Genomic DNA, 15,268 nt, shown 5'->3' with positions numbered 1-15,268 from the left:
TTAATCATCAGAGAAATGCAAATCAAAACTACTTTGAGATATCATCTAACTCCAGTAAGATTAGCCCATGTCACAAAATCCCAAAACCAGAGATGCTGGCATGGATGTGGAGAAAAGGGAACACTCCTACACTGCTGATGGGAATGCAAACTAATACACTCCTTTTGGAAAGACATCTGGAGAACACTTAGAGAACTAAAAATAGACCTGCCATTTGATCTTGCAATTTCTCCTGTGACAATTTATAAAAATTTGCTCTCATAAGTTTCTTTCTCAGTGAGGTAGGTATGGGAACCACTTCATTTATCATTCATGCGTTTGATGATCCAACAATCATCAGTGACCTTTAAACACTATTGAGTATAAAAACAAATGAGAATGTGTATTATTTCACCATTTCCTATTTCTCCACAAATAGTTCCTCTTCTCTCATCTACACAGTGTGTTCAAGTCAAACTAATCTTGTTTTGGCTTCTACAATAAATTATGTTCTCTCTCATCCCCAGGCCTCTGTGCATCCTTAGACATCTCCTCATTTCCTTTAAAAAGAAGTCTTTCTCTGCTAGCACCAAAACAGGTTGGGTGCTTCTCCTTGTGTCTTTAAATATAAAACCTATAGCACTTTAATTGTCTATGTTTTTCTTTCTATATTTCTTTCTAGATTCCTTAGACTCCAAGTTCCATAAAGAACTGACTGTGTGTTTCCAGGTTCATCCAGTAGATAAATAAGGATAGTTCACTTAGAAGATCAGCAAATCGATGTCTGTTGAAATCAGGGTCTCTCTCTCTCTCTCTCTCACACACACACACACACACCCTGCCCAGTTTAGTATCCCAGGGTTACAGTTGAGTAAATCACAGCTCACAGGGGTATAATGGCCTCTTTGAAATCTCAAAGACAGTGGCAGAAGGAGAGTAACCTCTCAGGGTTCATTACTGCCTACTCAAGTGTTCCACACCATGTAACTCCTTTCCTATCGTAGTTCTATTTTTAATGAGAGCCAAGGACTCCTACTAAAATGTTAAAGCTCTAATGGTGGCAAACGTTGAAGCACAAGTCAAAAAGTAGAAGGCACACATCTTTCTCAGTGCCCTCCCTCCAAAGTCTATCACTCGGAAAATTAGCCTGATATTCTTGTTTGCATGTCTGTTATTGTTTCTAGGCATATAGTACTTTACAATATATTGAGAACCAACTCAAGGTATTCACACCTTGCAATCTATGGACTATGCACCCTTCCCCTTTCTATGTACTTTACATGCATGAACTTACGCCATTATCACTGCAGAAATTGTGTATTATTCTCTCTTTACAGATGAAACTTTTAGGATTAAGCTGAATGATTTACTCAAGCCCGCTCATCTGGTAAATAGAGGATGGGTGACAGAAAGCAGGCCTGTCTTTGATGAACGGTATGCTTTTGTTTAGTTTTAGTTTCTGTTTTTCATTTATGCCACCATAAGTCTGGAGTACCCAACACAATGGAGAGTCTCTTATCACCTGGCTAAGTGACAACTCCCATTGTAGGGGATGAGCTTCATTTACTCCCTTGACATTTTAAATGGTTACGAAGAAAAAGGAAACTTGGAAGGGTCTGTTCTCATTTCTGAAAATCAGTGGGTGCTTGTATGTTGGGGGAAAGGAAAGTTTCAGATACTGTATTGATTTCTGAATCTTTAATTGGCATAGCCACATACTGTCATTTAAGTTTCAACCTGAATACTGCAAGCAAGATTTTTTTTTTCTATTCAATTGAGGCTGTGATATCCCACACAGTTTTATTAACAAATACGATTTGTTTTTCCATTTTGTACATGGCCTACTACAACAAAACAAAGTAACCCCTCATACTTTGAAACTGTGAACTCAGCCATTCCTAAACATGATTTCTTTGCTGCTTTGTGTATGTACACAGGAAAGGAAAACTATCTCCCTACAAAGTTAAACTCCCTCAGCCTACTTGTCAGTAGAAGCCCCTAAAATTTTTGAAGAGTAAATCAATGTTCTCTAAGATTAAAGCTTTAAGACACAGTAAATCCTCTGTAGAGTGATAACTAAAACTGCACCCATGTCTGTGCACAGAAAATATTGCCAATCCCCAAAGCATATCTCTCTTGTTCTTAGGGAGATAAGAGTGCACTATCCCCATGGCTTCAAAAGATTATGTTATGTCTTCATGCAACTTCATGGATTTAACCAATCTGTTTCTCAAGGATAGCAGTGTATCATTCAAATGGTGCTCACACACAGTCATGTGCCTTCACATACCCTTAAATGTCACTCTCGCTTTAACTTTTATCTTTGCACCTGGGTCAGTCTTTTCAGAATCATTATATCCCCTGTGCCAGGCACATGGCAGGAGAGTTAGCTTGAAATCCATAAGCATCACACTCTGAGATGGGAATTAAAGTGCAGGAAGTTTATTGGAGAGTGATCACAGGTATGGACAAGCAAAAGAAGAAGGGCAGAGCTGAACGAAAGAAGAGTTGAATTGTGATGCAATTGTAGCAGAGACCTCAGCCTCATGGGTGCCCTTCAGCTCCACATTGTCACTTCCTGCTAGGACTAGTTCTCTGCCTCGGAATTGGCCTCCTTGTTACTGATACAGGTTCCCACCACTACCAGCCTCCCAACTTCCAGGCCATCCTCCATCTTGTGGCCAGAGTGTCCCACTATTCCATTCCAAGTTTGTAAGCTGGGCATGGTGACTCATGCCTATAATCCTAGGACCTTGGGAGGCTGAGGTGGGTGGATCCCATGAACTCAGGAGTTGCAGACCAGCCTGAGCAAGAGTAAGACCACGTTTTTACTAAAATTAGAAAAATTAACCAAATGCAGTGGTGTGCACCTATAATCCCAGCTACTTGGGAAGTTGAGGCAGGAGAATCACTTGAGCCAAGAGTTTGAGGTTGCTGTGAGCTATGACGACACTATCCAGGGTGACACAGTGAGACTGTCAAAAAACAAATGAATGAACAAATTCACCAAAACAAATCCAAATTTGTCACTCCCCTACTTAAAACACCACATTCCTGCCCTAAAATGCTTTCTGTAGCAATAAAACAGGTATTTTCTACTTCTGTAAACTTCCTTCCTACAAGTTTCTCCTATGTACATACCCACATTGTACCTTCCATCAGTCCTGATCATTGGGCTCTTAGAGATACGGCGTAGGGAGTAGGGAATAAGATGAATAAATACACAAAATGTATTCCAGGGCAGGAACTTCCTTTTTTTGGTTCTTGGAATGCCCTTTCACCCTGAATGAGGTAAACATTTATATATCCCTCCCCCCCCCCAAAATCCAGCTCAGATAGAACACATCATTTTATTTTATTATTTTTCTATTTTTCAATTAAATCATAGTTGTGTACATAAATACTTTCATGGGGTACAGTGTGTTGTTTCCATATACATTTTAAAATACTTTCATCCAATTGGCCAACATAGCCTTCACGTCATTCTCATAGTTATTGTGTTAAGACATTTATATTCCACATTTAGAAAGATTCACATGTACCCTTATAGTATAAATCATAGGCGTGATCCCAGCAATCAGCCTCCCTCCACATATCCTCCCCCATCCCCTCCACTCCCTCTCCCCTTTCCCCATATTCTTAGGCTAAAATTGGGTTATAGTTTTCCAATGATAGCTAAAAATTAGTTTCATAATAGGGTTGAGTACACTGGATAGTTTTTCTTCCACTCTTGAGATACTTTGCTAAGAATATTTTCCAGCTCCATCCATGTAAACATGAAGGAGGTAAAGTCTCTATATTTCTTTATGGCTGCATAGCATTCCATGGTATACCTATACCACAATTTATTGATCCATTCATGGGTAGATGGCCACTTGGTTTAATAACCGGAATCCACAGACAACTCAAACGTATTAGCAAGAAGAAAGTAAGTGATCCCATCTCAGGGTGAGCAAGGGACTTGAAGAGAATTTTCTCTGAAGAAGACAGACACACAGCCTAGAGATATATGAAAAAATGCTCACCATCCTTAATCATCAGTGAAATGCAAATCAAAACTACTTTGAGATACCATCTAACACCAGTAAGATTAGCTCATATCACAAAATCCCAAAATCACAGATGCTGATGTGGTTGTGGAGAAATAGCACTTCTGCACTGCTGGTGGGATTGCAAACTAATACGTCCCTTTTGGAAAGTCATCTGGACAACATTCAGAGAACTAAAAATAGATCTGCCATTTGATCCTATAATTCATCTGCTAGGTATACATTGAGAAGACCAAAAATCACTGTACAATAAATATTTGTACCAGAATGTTCATTGCAGCCTGATTCATAATTGCTAGGTCATGGAAGAAGGACACATCATTTTAAAAGTCTCACTCAATCCTTCCTTTTCTTGAACCACTGCATTCCATGCCCTTGCGCCTCCATAGTGTACTATATATCAAAACTTTAAAAAAGATGTTTTATTGTGTAAAACATTACCTATAGAAATAATAGATTTGGGGTATATATGCATATATATGTATATACTTGTATGTGTATATTATGCATATATATAGAACTATTAACATAAATAATCTGCATCGGCCACCACACATAAGAACCAGGACATTACCCCATTACTATTTCCACCTAGGTGCCTCTCCCCCAGCCAAGTTTTTCATTGCATCCCACCTGTACCACTATCCTGAAATGTTTGCTTATAACTCCCTATATTTTGTTTTTGTATTAAGTATATACACTATTATTCCTGAGCAATGTATTATTTACTTTGCATTATTTTGAGCTTGAAATTGTAATATAATCATACAAAGTGTAAATTATTCAGGAGTAAAATGAATACATTTCAATTACAGAATACCATCGATGAATGTTAGAAATAATAATATTGAATGAAAGAGCAAGTAGTAACAGACCGCATGTTGTAGGTTGCCATTTTTATTGCAATATATTTTATTTTATATATATATAGTCTCACGTTATTGCCCTCAGTAGAGTGCTGTGGCATTGCAGCTCACAACAACCTTTACCTCCTGGGCTTAGACAATTCTCTTGCCTCAGCCTCCTGAGTAGCTGGGACTACAGGTGCCTGCCACAATGCCAGCTATTTTTGTTACATTTTTGCCGGGGCCAGATTTGAACCCACCACCCTTGGTATATGGGGCTGGCACTCTAGCCACTGAGCCACCGGTGCCACCATGCAATATATTTTAATTATTTTTCCTGTATATCTTTCTCACTAGCCTATGAGATCACTGAAGCCCTAAACTTCACTGATTAAACTAATTTTTGTAATCTGATATTTCCCCAGGATCTAGCATGGTGGTCGGCACATCCAAGGCAGTCAGTACATATTTGTTGAATTGAGGTACACTTACCACTTCATGTCCATCCAGATTTCTGACATCTGACATTTCCTGTTTGATTTGGCTGCTGACTTCAGACCCCTTCCCCATCTAGTATTGCTCCATGATGCACTGTGATGCATCCCCTATGTCCTTCTTATGTCTGACTTTAGATCAGCCCCATTTATCACTTTGCCCCTTCACTGTCCCAGCCACCAGATAGAAGTTTCTGACCACTTGGTCCTTTGAAATACAGAACTCTTATTTACCTGCCCTACTAATAATATTTGGCATCTAAAACTATTGCTATGAGAAATAGCAATGTGATACAAGTCTCAATGGAATCTGTTGTGAATTACCTTTCCAAATTTTTCATCAGTTCCCAGAGAGTGCTGTTGGGTTAGAAGAGGGCATCAAGGTCATCACTCCAACAGCCTACCATGTGCAAGATTCGCTTCTATAGTGCCACTGCCATATGGTCCCTCCATCGCAACAAGAATGTTTCCAAGGACACAGAGTTCAGTACGGCTGAGGTCATCCTTTTCACAGTTCAGAAAATAATGAAGGCTTGCAAGTTAGACTTATTTGAATCCTTGCTCCATGAGTGACCTTAGCTAAATCTCTTGAAATCCCATCTACAAATCAATGCAAAACACCAGCCCAAGAATTTGCCTTATACCCGCTGGGTCCTCAGTGAATGTTATCCTACTTTTCTTTCCATTTCTTCAGATAGTTTAAGCAATAATAATAATAATGCAAAGAAAGTAACATTCACATTGTCCAATAAGAGTATATCTATTAAAGAATGCTTTGACTCTGAGGTTCAGTATAGAGTCATCAGTTAACTACTTCTTATTTTTTTTCCAAAGTCTCAAAAAAAAGACAACTAATATTTATAATAAAAGTAAAAGATAATTTTAAAAAAACAGATCATGTCAAACTTCATAGACAATAGAAAAAGAAGAAATACTTCAAGATCATTCTACTTAATTTGGATACACCTGATATTAAAATTGGAGAAAATATATTATTATGAAGGGGAAATTACAAACATATTTCACTTATAAATGAGGAAAAAGTAGAATTTCTGATATCAATAAAAGGTGTGTAGAGAAGTCATCACTTAACAGTAGCCATAATTATTTTAAAAATTAATTAAAAATGTATTTTGCCAAAAGCCTTTACAAAAGTAAAGGAATTTGAAATGAGTCTGGAATACAAGCAACAATAACAATGATCCTGTTTACATGTGCATGTGTCTGTGCATACGTGTGTGTGTATTATGTGCGTAACACGTATATGTATGCATTTCTATACATAAACTAATGTATACATTTATACACATGTATTTGTATTTACTCAATCTATTTTATTTTCAGAGGAAGCATCAACGTCTGTGCTTTATAAATCTGAACCTGTAAGGATCGTGGCCAGGTTCACACAGTAAATTAGTGACCTAGTTTGAACATAGCAATCTAGTTCCTCACACTGATATTTTCTTTCAACATGATTTCCCTAAAATGTTCTTCTAGGAGATCTCACGAATTAATTAAAGTAAAATTTTCTCCACTATAAAAGATTATTTCTTATCTATCCTTAATTTCCTACTTGTTTTTTCTAATATATTCATTCCATGGCTGGGCTTTGCAAGCTTTCCTTTCATAAACTCCTTTAAAGCCCATTCCCAGTCTCAGTCATTTAAATTACTCAAAAATTAGTACCAAATACATGCCAGAGGCCAACTATAAGTAGATTTAATATCCTTACCTATTAAAGACAATAAAAAAAAGAAAAACAAAACAGATAATCTTTCTTTTAGAAATTCCAAGTGTTGGAATCACCAGAAGTAGTGTCCTTACCAAACTCTTGGCAAATTCCAGTACTATCATGAAAACATTCAGTGTTTTCTTTTTTCTTTCCTTTTCTTTTTCTTTTTCTTTTTCTTTTTTTTTTTTTTCTTTGTAGTTTTTGGCTGGGGCTGGGTTTGAACCCGCCACCTCTGGCATATGGGGCTGTCACCCTACTCCTTTGAGCCACAAGCACCACTCAGTGTTTTCTTATTGGTTTACTGGCAGTACACTTGTTGTTAAAACAGTGTTTTCCAAATTGCACTTGGCTAAATATTAGCTCTGGGATATGCTCCTCCAAAACAAAGCATTTCACAGATGCTATGGTTTGAATATTTGATCCCTCTCAAACTTGAATTTTAATCCCAATTGGGGCAGCATTGAAAGGTGGGGAATTGTGTAATTGGGTCCTGAAAATTCTGCCCTTATAAGTGGATTAATCCCTTCATGGTTAAGTGGATTAATGGATCACTGGACTAATGGATTAATGAGTTATCATGGGAGGGGGACTGGTAGTGTTACAAGGTAGGTAGGAGACCTGAGCTGGCCTGCTAACTCCCCTTGCCACGTGATGCCCTGAGCTACCTCAGGGCTGTGCAGAGAATGAGAATCCTGACTTGCAGGAAGGCCCTCAGCAGATGAAGCCCCTTCATCTTAGACTTCCCAGACTCCACAACTATACAAAATCAATTTATTTTCCTTCTAAATTACCTATTTTCAGGCATACTGTCACAAGCAACAGCAGCAGTCTAAGACAACAGCCATAAATTGAGAATTGCTATATGCCATATAGCTCGTAACCCTATTCAAATCTCTGCAGCACCCTTGAGGAAGAGAACTGTTAAAGTCTGTTTAATCTTCTGTTTCATAAACACAGTGTCTGATCTAATTTCCTTTTAATATGTAACTTCATCTGAAAACACTTTGGGAATATTACAATAGATTATGATTTTAGTAATTATGATTTTAGTGTTTATTTCCACTGCCTAGATAGGTCCCTGCTATACTTAGGACATTTAATGTTTTTTAATGTCTTTTTCTTTTTTAATGAATGAAGGGGTAGAACCTGTGCTATTTAAGTCTTTGTTGAGTATGCTGTTGTCCTTCCTCAACACCATGCTTCTAAGATCACGTCATCCGCGCATCCGGCTTCCTATACCAACATCCTTGTTATACAGTCCTGCTAAGTCTTTCACTCTTCCAGAGTTCACCACCTGATTAGAAAGTCCTTTCCTTGACTCTAATCCCCAAATGCCTCTTTTCCCATTAATCAAGCTCCTCCTGAAATTCCAATTGCTTTCCCTCTATCTGACTTAATCCCAAGGCCAAGATAAATCTGGGCTCTTTCATAAAGTCTCCTCCTATTTGGAGCCAGGGAGTCATCCCTCTTCTCCCTCTGCACTCTCGCAGAAGCTGAGCCGCCGTGATAATACTTAACACTTTTATGTGTGCATCTGTATTGGTATCTACACGTAGAGACCAAGACATTGGGAGCCAGGTAATTCTTTGATTCTTTGTTGTGGGGAAATGTCCTGTGCATTGGGGGACATTTAGCACCATCCTGTCTTCCCTCACTAAATGCCAGCACTATATCCCCAGTTGCAACAACCAAAAATGTCTCCAGAGATGGCCAAATGTCACCTGGAGAACAAAATCCCTCCTCTAAACCCCTTTTGAAAAGCTCTGATTTAAGTCTATAGATCCATATTCATATTCATATCTACATTTCAGTTGAGGAGTAACATTGACTTATTTTCTTTCTTATTATTATTATCATTTTTGAGACAGAGTCTCACTATGTTGCCCTCAGTAAAGTGCTGTTGCATCATAACTCACAGCAACATCAAACTCTTGGGCTCAAGTGATTCTCTTGTCTCAGTGTAGCTGGGACTACAGGTGCCCACCACAATGCCTGGCTATTTTTTTGTTGCAGTTGTCATTGTTGTTTAGCAGGCTGGGGCCAGGGTCGAACCCACCAGCCCTAGTGCATGGGACCAGCACTGTAACCACTGTGCTATGGGCACTGAGCCGCACTAACTTATCTTCATCTTTGTTCGGCACCAGGTCCAATAGCATATGCTATTTGTTTTAGTTTTCCCTATGATCCTCAGGGGTCTAAATAGCACCAAGTTAAACATAAGGAAGATACTTCTGATACTTCTCAGAAGAGTAACTAAGAAAATGCCTGTGGCATGTGCACATTTCCCTGTTAGTAGAGTCGTCTGACAACTTCTCCCTGCTGCTTTCAGCCTTCTGTCTCCCCCAGGGCCTATCACATAGCAGTTTATCATCATAACACTAAGAAATACACTCTCAAACTTAACAAGAGACGGTGGTTCTCAACCTTCCTAATGCCATGGCCCTTTAATACAGTTCCTGTGGGTCACGACCCACAGGTTGAGAACCGCTGCCATAGGAGCTTTACAGTCTCCCAGGGCTAAACATTTTCTTATTTGCATTACCTATAAGTTGTCTACCTATCGCTTAACCCAAGTATATTTATACGTGTATTAGGTATGTAAATTGGGCATAATTGTATTACTTAAGTGCATTACTTAATAATATAATTGTGTTAATCTTTACGTCTGTCTTCAAATTTTGGCATCATAGTATAATGAAAAATGCATGAGCTTTAGGAATCAGAAGAACATTAAATTTAAATTCCACTTTATGCCTAACTGGATATGTGGCATTTACTTCAAAAACTAAACATTTCTGTGATCAATGCAAAGAATACAGAGATAAAAACCAGAATCCTGACTATCTACTGACTTATGTTCTAGCAGGGGGTAACAGAACGTGAAAAGAAATTAATTCAAATACAGTGGTATAAGGTTAAAAACCATACAAAGTACAGAGATGGCATGGTGGAGGGAGGGATTACTTCTTTCCAATAAAGAAAGGGAAAATTCCCAACAGGTTGTGCTTTTGGTGGGTGATAAGAGATAGAACCAAAAGACAAGCATCTCCAGTATCTTGAATCTCAATTTCATTACTTGTAAAAATAGAGACAATTATGTATCTGCTTCCTGGGGTTGTTAAAAGCATTGAATGAGTAGGACTATAACACTTACTACAGTGTTAAAAACGTGGTAGTCCCATGATAAATAGTGCCTCCTTTCCAGTTCATTCAAAGGGCAAAGGTTCTGTTATTTGCATCTTTTTTTATGGTTTACCTATCACAAAGCAGCAAGATTTTCATAGATCGCAAACTTAATAAACTCTTCCTCAAAAAGCCAAAGAAAATCTTCCAATCCATTGCACGTGATCAGTTCCCCAAGGAAGATGAGTAGGTTCTGCTCATTCGGTTTCAAAATGTTGTACAGATATTTTTATCAGAAAAAAAGGCATCCCGCTCCCAGGTTCTTCCACAACCACCTTCCTCTTCTTTGAAAACACAGGCACACACACAAAAGCTATACTTCTGGAACATACTCGCCACTCTGCTTTCTGCTCCACTCGGTGACAGTAAATACAAGAATAGAATAGAAAACCCTGAACAGTAAAATCAAATCCCGAGTGCTTTCCACTTCTCTCTGAGACTCTGTGGAGGATTCTAAAGACGGACTCTTCTGTTACTTAAACTCCTTCCCTAGCTGCCCTCTGAGCCCTCCAGACTCAGACCATGTTCGGCGTCTTTATCCCTGAGTGGCCCTTGCCATCAAGATAAGTCTTTATTTCTCTTTGTAAAGTGACAGAAGAGATCGGGGAAGATGAAGGATCTTTCCCCACTGAGCTTCACAGAACTCACTTCTAAAGCACTCCCGTAATTCTCACAGTGGCCATGAGGTTGTGAAGTGTCATTACCTCTGACCTTGGACATTATTAGCGTCCACAATTTATGAAAAAAAAATAATAAAAAGGTCATTGGCTGACATTCTTTCATTCAACCAACATTTATTGGCACATGGCTAATGCCAGAAATGCCAGGTATGGTGCTGGGTTATAGGGAAATATCAAGGTTTATTTTAATGGGGTGAACATATTCTGGTTTTAGTAGTCTTATCCTCTTGTTTTTGAAAAGTAGCTAGCATAGTGAAAATATAAAGTTTAGCAAAGTTTATATTTTATTAGGCATTTTTACCATCTCAGCTGTCAAGGCCCTTCTGTGTTTATGATATAGATTCCAGACCAGCTTTATAATGTGACTTTAATCTTGATATGTAGGAATATCTTGAGCTAAAGATCAGCATAGGGCAATTTTTATTCCTATTGAAAGGATCTGTCTACAGATTACTACATTTAGCTTTTCTTGGAAGAAAAGGAGAAATAACCCACTTGAGGTGTGAGAAATAACCCACTTGAGGTGTGAATGTACCTTGTATTTCATGATTAGCGGATTGTTTGCCATTGACCTTGCAAATTACACTCCTCACATCTCAAGGGCACTTTATTTTGCAGTGTTGTTCAATGACTCCTGTCAGATCTGTTCTGAATACCCATAAACACAAACAAGATGGAATTCACTTTACATCCATCTTTCTCCTTTAGGTGGTAATGAAAGAGTAATGAGTAGTTTGGTTACTGAGGTGAGTTCCTTGTTCAGTGGATTATTTGGCTAGCAAAGGCTCGGCTATCCAATCTGGAGGATTCAGAAGAGTTCAGAGATAAAGTTGTTTGATTTGAGATATCAACGTTTAGACTATGGGATGAAAGGTGCTAAGTGATGGCTACTGAAAGCATCTGAAATTTGGCCAAGTTGTAGAACTTGGAAATAATAAGGTAATATCTGGAAAGCCACCGGCAAGGCCCAACCTCCAGGGAAAGAGTTAGAAAAACCTGATGTGGTGACAGGCCTCCAGCAGACCAGAGTCTGAGGACAAGGTTCCTTACTCAGTGGAGACTGGAGGGAAAATCAGTGTCCCTGCCAGCAGCCTGTCTAGTCATACACACCTGCACTATAGTGGACAGATCGCTGGCCTGTCCTGGGGCTCCTGCCAGTGCCCAGTTTTGCTCATAAACACGCATGGGGAGCATCTAGTGTGCAATCTGCAGACTCTGTCTGGATATTATGTTTTAGTAGGAAAAAATTATGTATTTCCTACCAGAACAGATTCTCAGTGGTTCAGAAGACAGGAGCATGTACGTTGCTATCAAGGCAGGCTGGAGCTGGCATCTATCAGTGTTTTATAGGTATGATAGAGTAGGCTCAGAAAAGTTGTGGAATTTCCTGAGTTCATGTAACAAGGGAACGATCCAGCCATTCCTCTGGCGTTTACTACCTCACTGGTTATGCAAATGTATCCCTCATTTATGTGTACCTGTGTGCATATATCATGGGAATAGACCTTCCATGGCACACAGCATATATTCCTTAAGTGATTCAGTGAATGAATATATAACATAAGCTAGAGTTTGCCCTGTGTGGAAACAAAGGCAGATCTCTATTCATCCATTCAAGACATACTTATGCCAACTGCATGCCTATACTACATCAGCCTTTGGAGAAACATCAGAGAACAAGAAGGAAAGGTACTGCTCTCGTGGAACTGACATTTTTGTGAGGGGAGGAAGTAATACTCAAGACTTAGATAGCTACACGGGATGGCTTCAAATAATATGAATGCTGGGAAGACGATAAAAAAGAACTGCGATCAGAATTTTGCCTTTTTCTTTATATGAAAGTGATTCTGACTAAATGTGGATTCATGAAACCTGAAGAAAACGAATCTGGCCTTTTCCATCCAATGCTCTGTCTGCCATTTATTTTCCTTCCCCTGATCACCTTTTCTGGTTCGGTGGTCATATCATGTTCTCTTTCCATTATTTGCTTAAAATATATCAATTAGGATTAATTTGAAGCTAGCCAAAATAAACACGTGGAGAAAGAGCGGCAGAATAAACTTAGAGGTTCAGGCAGAACCTCCCTCTTCAGAGGCACCAAGGGAACAAGGAAAACCACAGTCTCCTCTGGGACACTTTTATGGCTTCAATCTCACACTGTGCACAGACGAGGTTCTGAAATGCATCAAAAGTTTGAATTCACCGACTTCTGTATCATCTCCTTGCCCACATAGTCCTGAAACCCAATATGTCCCTAGAAGGTAGTTATAGGTAAAGTTGATGAGCCTACTGAAAGCAGAATTATTCTTTATAGAAAAGGGAATTTTTTTTGCTATACTATTCTAATTTCTCTTCTAATGAATGCAGAACAGAGAAATTCAATCTTTAATTCTAGCTTGGACACTCCCTTTAAAGTATTACTGTCACCGTGCCTCAGACTTCTTATTTTTTAAAAAAGACATGCCTGATTATTTTTAGGCTTCAAAGTCACCAGTTCAGGTATATTCCCATATATCTAATATATAGCACAGGGCTGGGCACATAGTACAGACTCAATAAATATTTTCTGCCTGTGCAAGGAGCTCTGGCTTTAGTTTTAAACAAGTCACAAACTGAAACCATAAAAATGAAAATAAAGAATATAAAATTTGAAAATGTGTAATTTACTGAAAGCACAAGAACCATTAATTGTCAGTGATGGTTCTCATTAAACTGGAAGCATATGTTGCTATTATAAGGATGTTTGTCATGAGCTCCTGAGAGGTCTATTAACAATAAAATCCTATTATTCCAGATGTTTCATATCCATGTAATACACCCACAATAATTAATTTCATATGAGCTAAATTCATAAATCTAGAAAACTAGAAAGACACGTTATTCACCACAGAAGGCAGCTTATATTCTATTTATAATCAGACTGAGATGCTAAAAAATGCCATTAATTACAGGGAAACCCACTATCATTTTTCTTTATCTCTAGAATGGACCTTGAATTTTAAAGTAATCCATTACCATTATAAAGGCAGCATCTGAACAAACAAGAGAAGAAACTTGCCGCCAGGTCTGCCTGCAGCCAGTGCAGCTCTCCCAGTGGAGTGAAGGTTACTGCTCACTGCCGCCACCTAGCGGGCGTGGGCTGGGTCCTGCTGTGAGCCAGGCACTGTGTTAGGTGCTTGAGAGGTGCCACGACCTCTCCCTATAAAATCGCTCCATTTTACAAAACCTCCCAAAGAAGTCCAAAAACTGATCAAAGGGAACAGCTCCTAAAAGGTATAGAATTTGAACTTGGCTCTCTGACATCAAACCTAGTCACTTCCTACGTTGCCTCTCCAAGGCAATAATGAAAGTTCTCATTTATTATGTGCCTGATCCAGCCTGTCAGCCTGAGTTGGGGAAAAATACACAGGAGACTCATGGATATGGAAGCCGAAGGTCAACCACGGCGACTGCCACTCGGTGCTAGAATCCTCTTCACAGAAGGCTTGAAAAATAACTGACTGGTCACCCAGCATTCGGTAAGCCCTATGCCTCTTGAAGGAAGAGCTTCATCTCCTTTCATGTGCCTAGCACCTGTCACGCACTCTGGTATATAGAGTCAATGTTTATTGGATGTTTATTCATCAATAAGTCAAAAGGACATAAATTTGGGCTAGAGAAGAATAATAACTCAACAGGTGAGATGTCAAGTTTATGATGTGGAGGATTAAACGTGGATATAAATGGCATCTTGAAGAAATCACTTATTGCTTTCAAACTTGAGAGGGGAACATGCTGAAACAGCACTGGTATTATGTAAATCATGGCTCTGTTGATAATGAGCATTTAGTGAGTGCTCCGTGTGTGTCAATCACTATTGTAGGAACTTTGAATTATAAACACACCTACTTGTCAGAACCACTTTATGAGATATTCTTATTATCCCTGACCACAGAATTTAAGTAAGAAAGCTCATGTAGCTCATAAGACACGGTGCCATGACTTTCACAAAGGCTACCTCACCTCAGAGCCTGTTTGCCACCATTATGCTACACACCCCTTGTGAATTTGAGGCAAACTAATGGAAATTATCTTCTGTATTTATAGTTTGCCTATTAACTGTTCTTATACTATGGGAAAATTAGAAGGAAAGCTAGCCTGTTGTTGGTGGTGGTTTTTACCTGAATATAGACATTAGAAAAAGTTGAGATGGAAAAGATACCACCTAAGTAGCTGGAAAAGCAGGATGCCAAGCTGCTGGAACAGTTGACCTGTGCTATCTATCACCTTTTATCTTCCCATGAGCTGTGGTTGATAGCTGTGGGGT

This window comes from Otolemur garnettii, unplaced genomic scaffold, assembly GCF_000181295.1.
Source record: "Otolemur garnettii isolate 467f Iridium unplaced genomic scaffold, OtoGar3 scaffold00001, whole genome shotgun sequence".
Classification (NCBI taxonomy): domain Eukaryota; kingdom Metazoa; phylum Chordata; class Mammalia; order Primates; family Galagidae; genus Otolemur; species Otolemur garnettii.
The sequence above is the reverse complement of the archived record's forward strand: the minus strand, read 5'-3'. Positions refer to the sequence as shown.